A 14,305-nucleotide genomic window follows, 5' to 3' on the forward strand; every position below is an offset into this window, starting at 1 on the left:
GCGCTAACCTGGGAGCGTGAGCCCCTCCGCTCGCGCCCCCAGGCGCTAACCCCACACCACCGGGGCGCGGACCTGGGCGCGAACGGGGCGCGAGCGCGAGCCCCCAGGCAGGCGTGAGTGTGGTCGCGGGAGAAGAGAGAGGAAAAGCTGGTGGGCCCGCCCAAAAGAGCCGTTGAGCTCCGTTTTTTTTTTAAAAAAACCTTTAAAAACTCCTATATAATACCCCAAAATCAACCCATTTCAACCATATCAAAACACAACTTCAATCTCCAAACTCATATATAATATCCCAAACTCCTATATAATACCCAAAAATGTCTGGAAATTGGTACCCAAACCTAGATTCAGGTTATAGTTACGACGATTTATGGTCGTCACCAGACCAATCGATGTTTTTTTCGGGGTCGCAAGAAACATCCGGCTTTCAACCATCCAACATACAACCGTCTCCTAACTTTGTTGTTCCAGAGACACAAGAATCACACGGTGATGCTTCGGGAGCAAGAAGACGCGTCCACCGGAAAAAACAACTTGCAACGGACGGGCCGGGACCGGCTTCGACTCCGAGGACGAAACGGAAAACCACTCCGTGGTCATCGGATGAGAAGGAAGCCTTGTGTCGGGCTTGGATAGTCATTTCTGAGGATCGGCGTTGCGGTAATTGTTTTAACGTTTTTAAAAATGATTTTTAATAAAAAGTTAAATAAAAAAGTTAACTGGAAACCTAATTTAATTATTTATTTTGCAGCCGACTACCAAAAAAGCAATGTTTTTTGGACAAAGGTTAGGGAGACGTTCTATACGCTCGTTGGGAGTACAGAGCGAAACGCCGATATGATTTCGGGTCGGTGGTCCGAAATCAGAAAATTTGTCGGCTTGTTTACTAATCTTTTCAACAGGAACGCCGGTCGTATGAGACCAAGTGGCAGTGATGATTTGGCGGTTTACAATTTCACTGTCGAAGAGTGGAGGCAGGAGTGTTTGCGGAGGTATGGGACGGTGAAGACGTGGGACGATTTAAAGTTGCGGGAGAGGTTGAAAAGGTGTTCCAAGTGGGTTGAGCTTGTGGCGCCGGACCATGATGCGGAAGTAGGGCCGAAACGGACTAAAACTAGTTCGTCTGGAGCGTATAGCACTTCCGCCGGGTCGGATTGCCGCGTTGGATTCGACCTAAACATTGCGGGGGAGGAAACGTCTTCACCGCCGAGGAGGCGGCCATTGGGACGGGACGCCAAGGGGAAAAAACCGGCTGAGGGGGGAGCCGTAAACATCGTCGATCTTGTTGAATCCCTCAATAAATTCAACAAAACCATGGAGGTGGTCTCTAATGACAAAAAGGAAAAAAGTCGAATGAGAGATTTGGACTTCCTTACAAGAGACTTCAGTAACCTAAATCCGGTCGATCAAATGCTGATGGAAAAGCAAAAGGAACGTATCCGAAAGAGGTTGATCGAAGAAGACCAAGCCGATGAATAAGAATAATGTTTTTTTTAGTACTTTAATTTTTATTTTATTTTTAGATATTAATGTGTTTTTTTTTAATGTGTGTTTTTTTAATAATTTATGAGTTTTTTTAATAATACGTTTTTTGAATATATTTATAAAAAAATAAAAAAAAAAATCCGCTGGAGCCCCTGCTGGAGCCCCTCCACACCAGGGCCAGGGGCTCCAGCGGGGGCTCCAACACCCACATTATCCAGTTTCTCTCTCTGCCACACGTCACAATATTATTGGCTGGAGCCCCCACTCGCGCCCCCGTTAGAGCCCCCCACACCCCTCAGCCTTAGTAACAAGATGTAGACAATTTGTTTAATAATATGTTTTGACACCTACCCTCTAAAGTGACAATATAAGTAGCCAATAATAGTCCTAGGTAGTTGACTCATACTACTTACTAGTACATGTGAAATATGATGAAATCTATGTGTTTGGTAATTGTGTTACTTGTGTTACTTGTGTTTGCATTAATCTCCATACCATTAGAATCAAGATCAATCACCCTTAAACCTCCGTACAACCCTAGCTTTAAAATCAACTCCATTCATCACTAGGTACAGTATATATTTGTTTATTATTTTCTTTAACGGCTAATTTAGATTATCGACTTCTTTTGAAATCTGTAGAGTGCAAAAACATGCTCCTACTATTTACAGGTAACGACCAGTTGTAATTCCAGTGTGACCACTTGAAGAGGTATGTCCCAGCAGAGCCCAGTTGGACCCGCAAGACTCACCTCAAAGAGGGACGTCTGCGCAGTTGAACCCGCAAGACTCACCTTCAACAGGGACGTCTGCGCAAAGGCTAAACTCGCAAGACTCACCTTGAAGAGGGACGTCTGCGCAGAAACCAACTGGATCCGCAGGACCCACCATGCTCAGAGACGTGACGTCCTTACGCGCAGTACGCAAGCTGTTCCCGCGGGAAAAGCCTCCCAATGGTGAAGTACCCCACCTGTTCCCGCAGCTGCGGATACAAGCCATCAGGGAAGGCTACCTGCGCAGCAAGGCTACACGCACAAGGCACTTAACTCTTAAATAATTCAGTAATGTCACCTGAAGAAGGAGTGAGCAAGCCGGGAACACTCCCGCACAAAGCCGGGAACACTCCCGCACAAATGAGCCAGTCCGTACGATACTGGAGGATCTTTTGTACTGTACCTGACGAGGTATGGACAAAAGATCTGACCAAAGATACGACAGCTCACTGACAACAGTATGACGAGCAGCACGCTCTTGTACTGTATGTCACTATCAGCCGCTGCCTACTCACCAACCTGTCGGAGGACGTGCATAGCCTGCAGTTGGTGGAACAGGAATAGTACACAGCCGGCCTGGTCACTATCAGCCGCTGCCTACCCACCGACCACCAGCATGGCACGTGCGTAGCCCACAGTTGGTAGAACAGGAATACTATTCAGCCGGCTGTACCTGCTTGGAAACCTACCTTCGGCTATAAATACTCCAACACCTTGGAACGGTATTATCATCTTATATCTTCATATATTATCTGATATCTGCTCTAGTCATTTCTCTTAATATACACTTATATTCAAGAGCAATTTAGTCTGATTCTCAGTGACGTGCTCACGGTGTCTGTTTTGCAGGTCATCAGAAGAACAACCATCTTTGCCGGAACTAACCCTCGTGGGAAACATCTATTCAACCCCCAGATTATCCGTAATCCGCCAGGGGTCGATTAGTGTTTCTTCATTGGCGTCATCCGTGCATAAAAGCTAGAACTAATTTATTCAGTTTTTTCAAAACCTCCGAAAAGATGGTTAACGTTACTCAGGTCCCCAGGCCAGGGAGTAACCAAGAAACCCCGGTAACCACAACCCCAGCTACTGGGAGGAACACCGGCGAGCACACAAATTTTACGAACACTACCCCTGTTACTCAAGCCGGGGCAAGTGCAGTAAATTTTACGAACACTACCCCGGTTACCCGAGCCGGGGCAAGTGCAGTAAACAATCCTCCCCTGGGATTCATTGATACCCAGGTGGAAAGACAACAGACGAGGCCCCCCCGCCAAACACTTGAACAAGTTAAAGCGTGGGCGGAAAAACGTCAAAGGGAATTCCAAGCTGAGTTGGATGAACGCTTACGTTCACTCCAACAGGCTGACGAATTCGAGAGCACTCGACTACAGCTCAACATGAGCAATGAGTGCGAGTACTTGGACGATGATTCGGAGGAATCTGACACCGACGCAAACCCTCGCCATAGGGCGAAAGGGAAGCGTAAGGAAACGGACTTCCAACCGAGAAGGAATTTTGGAGAAACCTTCAAACCAAAAAACGCGGGTGGAAACCCACGTGACTTCTCTAAAACCTTCAGACCAACCGCTGCAAATGCGGGAACCTCCAAGTTTGCAAGGGACATTGCGGAAGCAATCGCCCCAAGAAGTGCCAAATAGATGTCCAACATTGGCACTTATGATGGTATATCTGACCCAGACGATCATTTGAACAGATTCATAGCGGGGGCAACCGTCAGCAACTGGACGGAACCCACGTGGTGTTATATGTTCAAGATGACGCTGGTTGGAGCAGCCAGATCGTGGTTCGACCGTCTACCGGTCCACCACATCTACGATTGGGCAGACTTCCAACAGAAGTTTAGCCAACACTTCAGCCAACAAAGAAAGTATACCGAAGAGCAATGGACAATCCTCAATTGCATTCAAGAAGAAGATGAATCTTTGCTAGACTTCATCACTCGCTTTAACTCAAAGAAGCTAAGTCTGGGTAGTATTAGCGAAGATCTTGTTCGCGCTGCTTTCATCCAGGGCGCGAAAGACCCAGAGCTCATCCGCACCTTAACGGGTAAAGATGGCATGCCATCCACATGGGATACCATCATGACAGCAGCTAAACGCTTCGCGGAAACGGAAAAGCAATTGGGTAGAGATCTTCCCCAGAGCACAAACCTCTACACCCAGAAAACAAGAGAAAACAATGTCCTTACCGCCCGACTAAACAAAAAGAGGAAGCTAGGCATTTGGCAGTCAAGGGTAAACTTTGACACCTCATCCGGCTCACATCCTCGGTTAGGCGGAAAGGATAACATGCGGTCGTCGAACCAGAACTCCAGATGGACGCCACTCACCAAAAGCGTCACCGAAATATTTGACACCAAGAGGCTCCCATGGCCAAAGGCTCCAATAATCCGAGAGCGTCACAACGCTGATCAGAGCAAATTCTGTGACTTCCACAGGACAAGAGGCCACAACACCGAGGAATGCGTAGACTTGAAGGACATTGTCGAAGCATTTGTCAGAGATGGGACGCTCACGCACCTCGTGGCGTAATGAATGCTGAGCGGGCTAATGCGTGTAGAACCCCAGTTGGGGAAAACACGAATAAAACTGCAGCTTCAATGTCGGAGACTACATACTGCGTAAACAACGAGATTCCGAACCAAGTGCATATCGGCTCGAATGGCTCGATGACACTCCCAAGAACATGGAATGGAGCTCAATTACACAGTCTGCATGTAGATCAATTCCAAACTTGTAAAAGAAAAGGCCCAGAGCCACTTCTAATGGAAATGATTCTCCTTATCACATTGACGCTGATGATCTTACATTTATACTTATGAACTTTCCACACTGATATGCCGGTCTTCACCGCATACATAAGTGGGGAAGTCGTTGCATGTGGAAGGCGGCAAAACCCGCATAAACACAAAAAACGGCAAACCTTCACGTAGGTCAATCATAGGTGAAGTTCGGCCATCCCACTAAATGAAAGGGCCGGGCCTAGTCGCACAAATCATGATAGAGGAAACTGAACTTTAACCTATTGACAACCGCGCGTCGAACGGTTAACTTATTCAGAACACAGAAAATATCTTCAAGGAAAAAATGAGGAAAACCTCCACGCAGGTCAGATATAGGTAAAGTTTAGCCATCCTACTAAGTGCAAGTGACGGTCTTACCCGCATAATCACGAAAGAAGAAGCAAAACTTTAACCTATTATCTGCCACGTTGATAGGTTAACTTATTCAAAGTACTTAAGAAATTGCTAAGTTAAACTAAAGTATGCACAAGCGAATCATATATTGTTTATGCGGCAAAACAAGTGCCAAATTAAACTATAATATGCATGAGCAAGTCGTATAACGTTTACAAAGCAAGAGTGACGGTCCTACCCGCACAAAAGATTTACATTCCATAAAAATTCAAGTATTACAAGAATGACCAGGTATCTACCCGCCTACAAGAGTGTAAATCTATACAAAAAACAAACCTATCCTAACAGTGGGAAGGGATCTAAAGGTTCAAGCTTCAGGACCACTCCCTCCAAACCCACTTGTACCCGCACCATCACTTGGCTGTGGCGGTTTAAGGAAGGTCTTGAGAATGGTTAACCCATCATCAGCAGCAGCAACTTCGTTCACCTTCTCCACCACTGGATGCGGGAAGGCAGCATACTGGTTCACTGCTTGGTCATAAGCAGCTTCAGTATCCACATCATATAAAGGGAAGTTGGAAGGCGGGATGCCCTTCTCAACGAACCCTAGACCAAGCAGGAAGCCAGCCTTTTCCCCATCCTCATGAGAAGCGTTGAGGGCTGCGCTCATGGCATCGTCATATGATGTGTCCGTGAAGACCCGATGCACAACCTACAAAACAAAAATACAAATACAAGTTGAAGACCCGATGCACCATCCCGTCATATGATGGTTCGTACCCCGCCTGTTGGAGTGAACGTAAGTGTTCATCCAACTCAGCTTGGAATTCCCTTTGACTTTTTTCCGCCCTCGCTTTAACTTGTTCAAGTGTTTGGCGGGGGGGCCTCGTCTGTTATCTTTCCACCTGGGTATCAATGAATCCCAGGGGAGGATTGTTTACTGCACTTGCCCCGGCTCGGGTAACCGGGGTAGTGTTCGTAAAATTTACTGCACTTGCCCCCGCTTGAGTAACCGGGGTAGTGTTCGTAAAATTTGTGTGCTCGCCGGTGTTCCTCCCAGTAGCTGGGGTTGTGGTTACCGGGGTTTCTTGGTTACTCCCTGGCCTGGGGACCTGAGTAACGTTAACCATCTTTTAGGAGGTTTTGAAAAAACTGAATAAATTAGTTCTAGCTTTTATCACCATCCCGGACTCCGCAAAGCGGTAAACCGGAGACTGGATCCGGGAAACCTTGGAGAACCATTCCGCCTCCTGGTAGTTGGAGGCGTGAAGGTTCGGAAGAGCTCTCCCGTTCTTGAACGTCATCTCTATGGGGACGACGCGAGCGGAGATGTAGAAGAACTCCCGCTTCCAAGATCGAAGACTGCGCTCGGTAGCGCAGATCTTCAAACCCTTGATCCGATTGACCAAGGTATACCACCCCTTGATGCACCTCCAGGAATAGAAGGTCATCAGGCGGTCAACATGGGGCTCCACACCCAGAATGAGACACACCCACTCGAAATGGCGTATCTTGGCGATCGCCATTGGGTGTACCTCAGTCAGATGCACACCGTGTCTCTCCAGAACACGGTATACAAACTTCGTCAATGGGAACCTGAGATTCCCATAGACGAAGAATGCAGCGTACACCCCTATCTTGCCCTTGGGGGCATCGTACACCGTCTGATGAGGTGCAGGAAACTCAGGCTCGAAAGACTCGAGCATGAACTTCCTGACAACGTACTGATAAAGGTCGACTGGAAGAGCACACTGGCACTCGCCAGCAGTACTCTTGTCATCCTTGTCCGACGTGGACGACGGATTCTCGGCATACACGTCAGACTCCTCGGCGGTAGCCTCAAGATCATGAACAGAAGACATGTTTTGGATGTAAAGAAGAACGCTTTCAGGAGAATGCTCGACAGAAAAGTTAAGAGTATTCGCCGGAAATCGTTTAGAAGAAGAAGAGAGGTGAAACTGTGAGTTGAGATGCAACCTCTCCTCCCCTTATATACTCATCGCAATGAATGCGATGAATTTAATGCGGAAGAGAGAGGAAAACACTGGTGCAATGAAACTATGACACGTGGAAAAAGCAAGCTGGCAACAGCTGTTGACAGGACGCGTGCCGTAAACTTCGCGGCCACGCGCCCGAAAACTCGCGCCCACGCGCCTGAAAAAGCGTCTGGAATGACCATATACTGTCACGTCGCCATAACTTCCTGCACGTCCTGACACTGCCAGAAGAAACCGTCGGACGACGTTTCAACAGTTTGGACTGTTCTTATCCTTTCACCAACTTTTCGAATTTCAAAAAGATTCAAAAAGATTCAAAAGTAAGCGGGACTATACCCCTTACCTTGGCAACCAAGTAACTATAAGACAGGTGCGAGTACAGTGTTAAGGCAAAACCCTTCACATACTTAGCACCTGCAGGGAATTGAAGCCAAGAATACCTCGGCAACCAAGTAACTATAAGACGGGTGCGGGTACAGTGTCAAGGCAAAACCCTTCACATACTTAGCACCCGCAGGGAATTGAAGCCAGGAATACCTTGGAAGTAAAGTAACTATAAGACGAGTGCGGGTACAGTGTCAAGGCGAAACCCTTCACGTACCTAGCACTCCGCAGGGAATTGAAACCAAGAAGGATCTTCTGGGCCATGCTTGCGGAAAAGGGAATAACATCCCCGCATAGCGGGAACGTCGAGAACTAGATTGTTTGAAGCTCCAAGATGGAATTGGTTGTTTTAACATAATTGATCACTATGTTCAAAACTACCAAAACCTCAGGGAGAATCTATACAAGTGGAACTCAACGCTCCTGACTTGCGAGGAGGTTACAGACCTACCCGCATCATACCCAAAGATCAAGTAGAAAAGTCGGGAATTTATGCACGTGACATTAGGACTTCCGCGGGAAGAATCCCCATGGAAAACCTTAAAACTAAACCCTTTTCAAAACCCTTTGCTTAAGTCCAAAAGTTCACCTCACTTATTAACAATTCATGAGAAGAACATTGGACTGGGGGGACTTGAAGAGGTAGGTCACAGCAGAGCCCAGTTGGACCCGCAAGACTCACCTCAAAGAGGGACGTCTGCGCAGTTGAACCCGCAAGACTCACCTTCAACAGGGACGTCTGCGCAAAGGCTAAACTCGCAAGACTCACCTTGAAGAGGGACGTCTGCGCAGAAACCAACTGGATCCGCAGGACCCCATGCTCAGAGACGTGACGTCCTTACGCGCAGTACGCAAGCTGTTCCCGCGGGAAAAGCCTCCCAATGGTGAAGTACCCCGCCTGTTCCCGCAGCTGCGGATACAAGCCATCAGGGAAGGCTACCTGCGCAGCAAGGCTACACGCACAAGGCACTTAACTCTTAAATAATTCAGTAATGTCACCTGAAGAAGGAGTGAGCAAGCCGGGAACACTCCCGCACAAAGCCGGGAACACTCCCGCACAAATGAGCCAGTCCGTACGATACTGGAGGATCTTTTGTACTGTACCTGACGAGGTATGGACAAAAGATCTGACCAAAGATACGACAGCTCACTGACAACAGTATGACGAGCAGCACGCTCTTGTACTGTATGTCACTATCAGCCGCTGCCTACTCACCAACCTGTCGGAGGACGTGCATAGCCTGCAGTTGGTGGAACAGGAATAGTACACAGCCGGCCTGGTCACTATCAGCCGCTGCCTACCCACCAACCACCAGCATGGCACGTGCGTAGCCCACAGTTGGTAGAACAGGAATACTATTCAGCCGGCTGTACCTGCTTGGAAACCTACCTTCGGCTATAAATACTCCAACATCTTGGAACGGTATTACCATCTTATATCTTCATATATTATCTAATATCTGCTCTAGTCATTTCTTTTAATATACACTTATATTCAAGAGCAATTTAGTCTGATTCTCACGCCGGAGGGTGGTCACAAGGAGGTACCCCCCTTCTCAGTGACGAGCTCACGGTGTCTGTTTTGCAGGTCATCAGAAGAACAACCATCTTTGCCGGAACTAACCCTCGTGGAAAATATCTATTCAACCCCCAGATTATCCGTAATCCGCCAGGGGTCGATTAGTGTTTCTTCACCACTCGAGACGAAATCAGTATAGTCTTCGGGGATCATTGCGGCAATCAGGTTCCGTTTCTATACATTAATGAAACTCAAATTTCAAACATGTGACTAGAGTAATGTATAACTTGATATTGATGATTAGGCTGGCGTACTAAGGATAGATACTTCGTCGGGGATATTCGACGCGTGTAAGTCTGATGCGTTTATCATAGACGACGCTCCTTGTTTGTTGGATATATGTTATTACAAAATATATAGAAGCGGATCGGACGGGTGGAAGCCTCAATATTTCAGCATGCGAGGGCCCTTTATATATTATATTCGCTTTGATGTGAATGAATGGATTCCTGCTGACGAGTGGTACGGGGTGAATGCTTGCTCTAAATACTCAATGCTCCGACCCCAAGCTCATTCAGCGACGAAATAAGGTTCAATCGCATATCGTTCTAAATACTTTGGTGCTCTAATATGTGTAACTTGGACTACGTATGGTCGTGTGTGTGTGAAAAGACGATTGTGGTGTTTTGTTGTGTAAAATAATGAACGTTGTGTGGTGTTTTGTTGTGTAACATGAATAATGAATGCAAGGTTTTGTTTATAGGCTGTGGACATACAAAATGTTTTCTTGGTTTGACAAAGTCAAAGCCAAAAGAAAGATTATATACAAACCTATAAGTAATAATGTTGGAAAAAGGTGGACAAATAATATTTATTAGTATTTGAAGCATTTCATCAATTCATTGGATAAAATGGGTTTGGCTAAAAATAAGATATGTTCAACTGATTGATCACTCTGTACTAGAAAGTTACAAGAATGACCTAAAAATATATTACAAATAACAAGAATATTTATATACTTTAATGACTTGTATAGATAGTTTTTAAGAGTCCAAGTGATTGAATAAAAACCAAATAACATAAAAAAATTACTTTTATAAGAGTGATTTTCATTAAAGGATGTCCAAGAGGTATCAAGGGACAAGTTGTTTAGATGGAGTCACTCCCAAATGATAAGAGATCATGTCTTTTAATATCCGAAGTTTTGGAAGAATGATTTGCCATTCAAAAAACATAGTGTGACTTTGGAACAACTTCTTATTCGCTTACATGTCTCTCTATTGAAATTTGATACCTATGCAAACCACAAGTTTATAAATAATCTAATTTATATGAAACTGTTTAAAAAGATAAGTAGTTATTTAAAATACACTCCGACATAATAGAATCCAACCAACAAGGCTTTATCTATCTATTAAGAGATATTCAGAGGATGTATATGCATTAGTTATGTGGTAGACTCCCCCACCATCAATTATCACCAAATCGGTGTAGTATTTACTGGCTCAGAGTCTTCTAACTATCAAGACCTCTTACGGATTCAACACTTACCAGCACAACGGTTGCCAAACAACTCCTCGGTCTTACGATAAGCGGTGACCCTATTTGGGCGGGTGAACTTATTGTGTTTAACATTGATGTAAGATTCTTATAATATCTTTTTGATATGCTAGTATTTTGGTTACCATGTCCATGATCTTGCACATTTGTGCCCTTCATTCTAAGCATGTTATATTTTACTTAATTATTAATTTACCATTCCTTCAAGAACGGATGATGATTTTTTATTGGTATTTAAATACCTCCATAACGGATTACACAGAAGTCTTTTTCATCAAAATATTATTTTGCCTTTCAACAAAAGGGTGAAAATAAAAAATCTAATGGTGATGATACGTGCCTCTTGGGCCTTGGCAGCATTTGCTTCAATAACTACTAGTCAAGCAAGCTTCCAATTGATGTTTACATTATTAATTACAATGTAGCATATCGACATATTAGCATCATAATTATGTTTCATACTAAGCTCAATGACATATTAGCATCAGATCGAGTAAAGTTCGAACTACTCAAAATGGTGATTAGCTGTGTTTATGTTGGGTAAACGAGCGGAGCCGTCTTCGAGATTTTGATAGTTTCAAACGAGTACTAAAAAAATGGCCTTATATATAATTTTTTTTCCTAAAGATTGACAATATTTGTGATAACAATAAACAAAAACACAGTTATCGTGGCGACAAAACAAATACACAACAATTTTAAACAATATATAAAACAAAGCTAAATGAACTCAGAAAAATTCTTCTATCGGCTGTCGACTTAAGTGCTTAACCATAACTATGTGAGCTTAAATGATTAAAAATGGCCTATTGTAGGGATGAGTTACTCGTCTTCTCTGAATCTCTTCTAACCTCATTCCGGACCTTTTCGATATTACTATATCATGTCCTTAGTGGTGGCTGGATTATGTGTAAAAGAGTTAAACATATCAACTGGATTATGTGTTTAGTTCTGTTAATCAGTCTTAGGAACTATCGATCAGTGCTATTGGTTTATGAAATAATCAAAGAACAAGACAGTTTCATCCTAGTGACAATAATTATTTAAGAAGAATCAAGAATATATATATACTTGGAATATACTGGCTAATTACCATTTTAATAGTGTAAAATTTAATCAACGGCATGATACATGATTAGCAAATATAATACTAGAACATGTTTCAACCTTTACCTCCATAACGAATTTCACGTGGTACAAGTTTTTTTCATCTCTCTCTAAACATCAAACTCTCTGGTCCACCTTTTCCGGCAACTGTTGCCGTTTCCTTGCCGGTGGTGGAGGCGAGTCCATGGTTGTCGACTATATTGTTGACGACTACGGATCTATTGTTGTTTATCTAGAGAGAGAAAGAGGTACGAAGGGTGGGTTTTAGAGAGGGAAACAAAGAGACGGGAGTTGCCCCACCGTTGCCGGCGGCTCCGGCTGTCTGTGGTAGCGGCGGATTGTGCGACGCCTATTGCTTTCTCTGCACTCCTTCTCCGGTAACTCCACGGCTGCCGTGGATGATTAGTAGCGACGGTGGATATGAGAATATATTGGGTTCTAGAGAGATGCTTAAACCCTTTTCTATGACCCCATGATGATGACAGTCCGGCCGTAGCCGGCGACTTTGGCCGTCTATGGTGGCGGCTGCCATGTGTGTATGCTGATGATTATAAGTTTTTTAAGTTTTGGTATGTTGGCTATGATGATATTTTTGAACATATCTGAGCCTCCTTAACCATAATAACTCGGTGATGATGAACCTAGGTTTGTCGGAGAGGTGATGAATTTCGTAAGAAATAATATTTTTTCTGCTGATTTTATATAATTTAGTTATCATCGAGCGTACTTTGTTGATTGTGAAAACATATAAATATATTTGCTATCGTTACAATAGTTAACGACGAGATCCATATATACGCATCCTAGCCGCAGCGCGCGAGGGGCAAACCCCTAGTTAACCTATAATTTAAAGTTAACAATATTTAGACACCTGTGCCAAAAAAACAAGGTCTAAACTTTCTTTAATTATTAGGAAAATTGGTTTTATTGGCCTCAACTATCGTCTTTTGATCACTGCCGATCCCAACTAACGAATTAGCTGCTGACGGTCCCAACTTTTAACATATTGTTCCTAACGGTCCGCGACTAACATATATCTAACGTCGTTGGTTTCAGATCGCCGGAAAAACGTTTTCGGCAGGAAAACACACATTTTTTCCCCAAAACTCAAACAATTTTGCCTCAAATATCATGGTAACTTTGTATCGTACCTTTAGGAACCTTTTCTAGTAAAAGCCCTAATTATTGAGGTCGCCGGAACCCTAGAATCATCGTCGGAATCAGTTGATGGTGCTTAAGTGATGGTGGTTGGTTGGCGATGAGTCAACTGGTGGTGATGGCGTGTTCAGGTGGTGTTTTCCGGCAAAAAATAAATTGGCTTTCCCGGCGACTTGAAACTAACGGCGTTAGGATTCTGTTAGCCACAGACCGTTAGGAACAAATACAATAAAAGTTGGACCATTAGTGACTAATTCGTTAGTTGAGACTGACAATGACCAAAAGACAATAGTTGGGACTAATAAAAACCAATTTTATTAATTATTATTATAAGTTCTGGGCCCATGCATGCATGTGCCAACCCAATAGAGTGACAAGATAAGTAGTCTGTATAATGGTCCTAGGTACGTACTAGGTAGTTGACTCATAGTCACTAGTAATTAGTTCATGAGAAATATGATGAAATCTATGTGTTTAGTTGTGCTATTTGTATTTGCCTTAATCTCCATACCATCAAAATCAAGATCAATCACCCATAAACATAAACGTAACCTTAGCTTTAAGATCAACTCAACTCGTCATCAGGTGCGCGTAAAGTGTTTAATTTACTTTACGTACGTAAATTAATTAAAAGCAGAAATCGTGACTAACTTCTTTTGATTTTGTAGAATGGAGAAGAATATCAGTACTTTGTAGACATCTACAGCAACTGTGATTCCTCTAAATCCGGTCAAGGTCAAATCAGTGTACTCTTGGGTGATGATTGCGACTATGAGGTTCCGTTTCTTTATAATGAAATCCCAAATTTTAAATTTTAAATTTTAAATCAAGTGGTATGTAATTACTAAAAATATTGATGATTAGGTTGGCCCAGTGAACATTGATGATGTGTCGAACAAGAATTTCGGCCAATGTGAGGGTGGTTGGATTGACATTAGAACACCTGAATTTTTGGATGATATATGTGATGTCAACGTTTACATAAGCGGATTCGATGGGTGGAAGCTTGAAAGCATATCAATAACGAGGCCCTATTTTTACCCCGTTGAGTTCGAATTTAATGAATGGATTCCGGAGGGCTGGTGGATCGCACAAAGCACCTGCCCTCCCTACGATTGGGAAGCCTGTGAAGGCAACGCAGCTCGCTCGACACCCAAATAGGTTCA

This window comes from Bidens hawaiensis, unplaced genomic scaffold (assembly GCF_021521415.1).
Source record: "Bidens hawaiensis isolate Kalapana, Puna unplaced genomic scaffold, B.hawaiensis_p1.1 tig00011861_1, whole genome shotgun sequence".
In the NCBI taxonomy this organism is placed as follows: Eukaryota; Viridiplantae; Streptophyta; class Magnoliopsida; order Asterales; family Asteraceae; genus Bidens; species Bidens hawaiensis.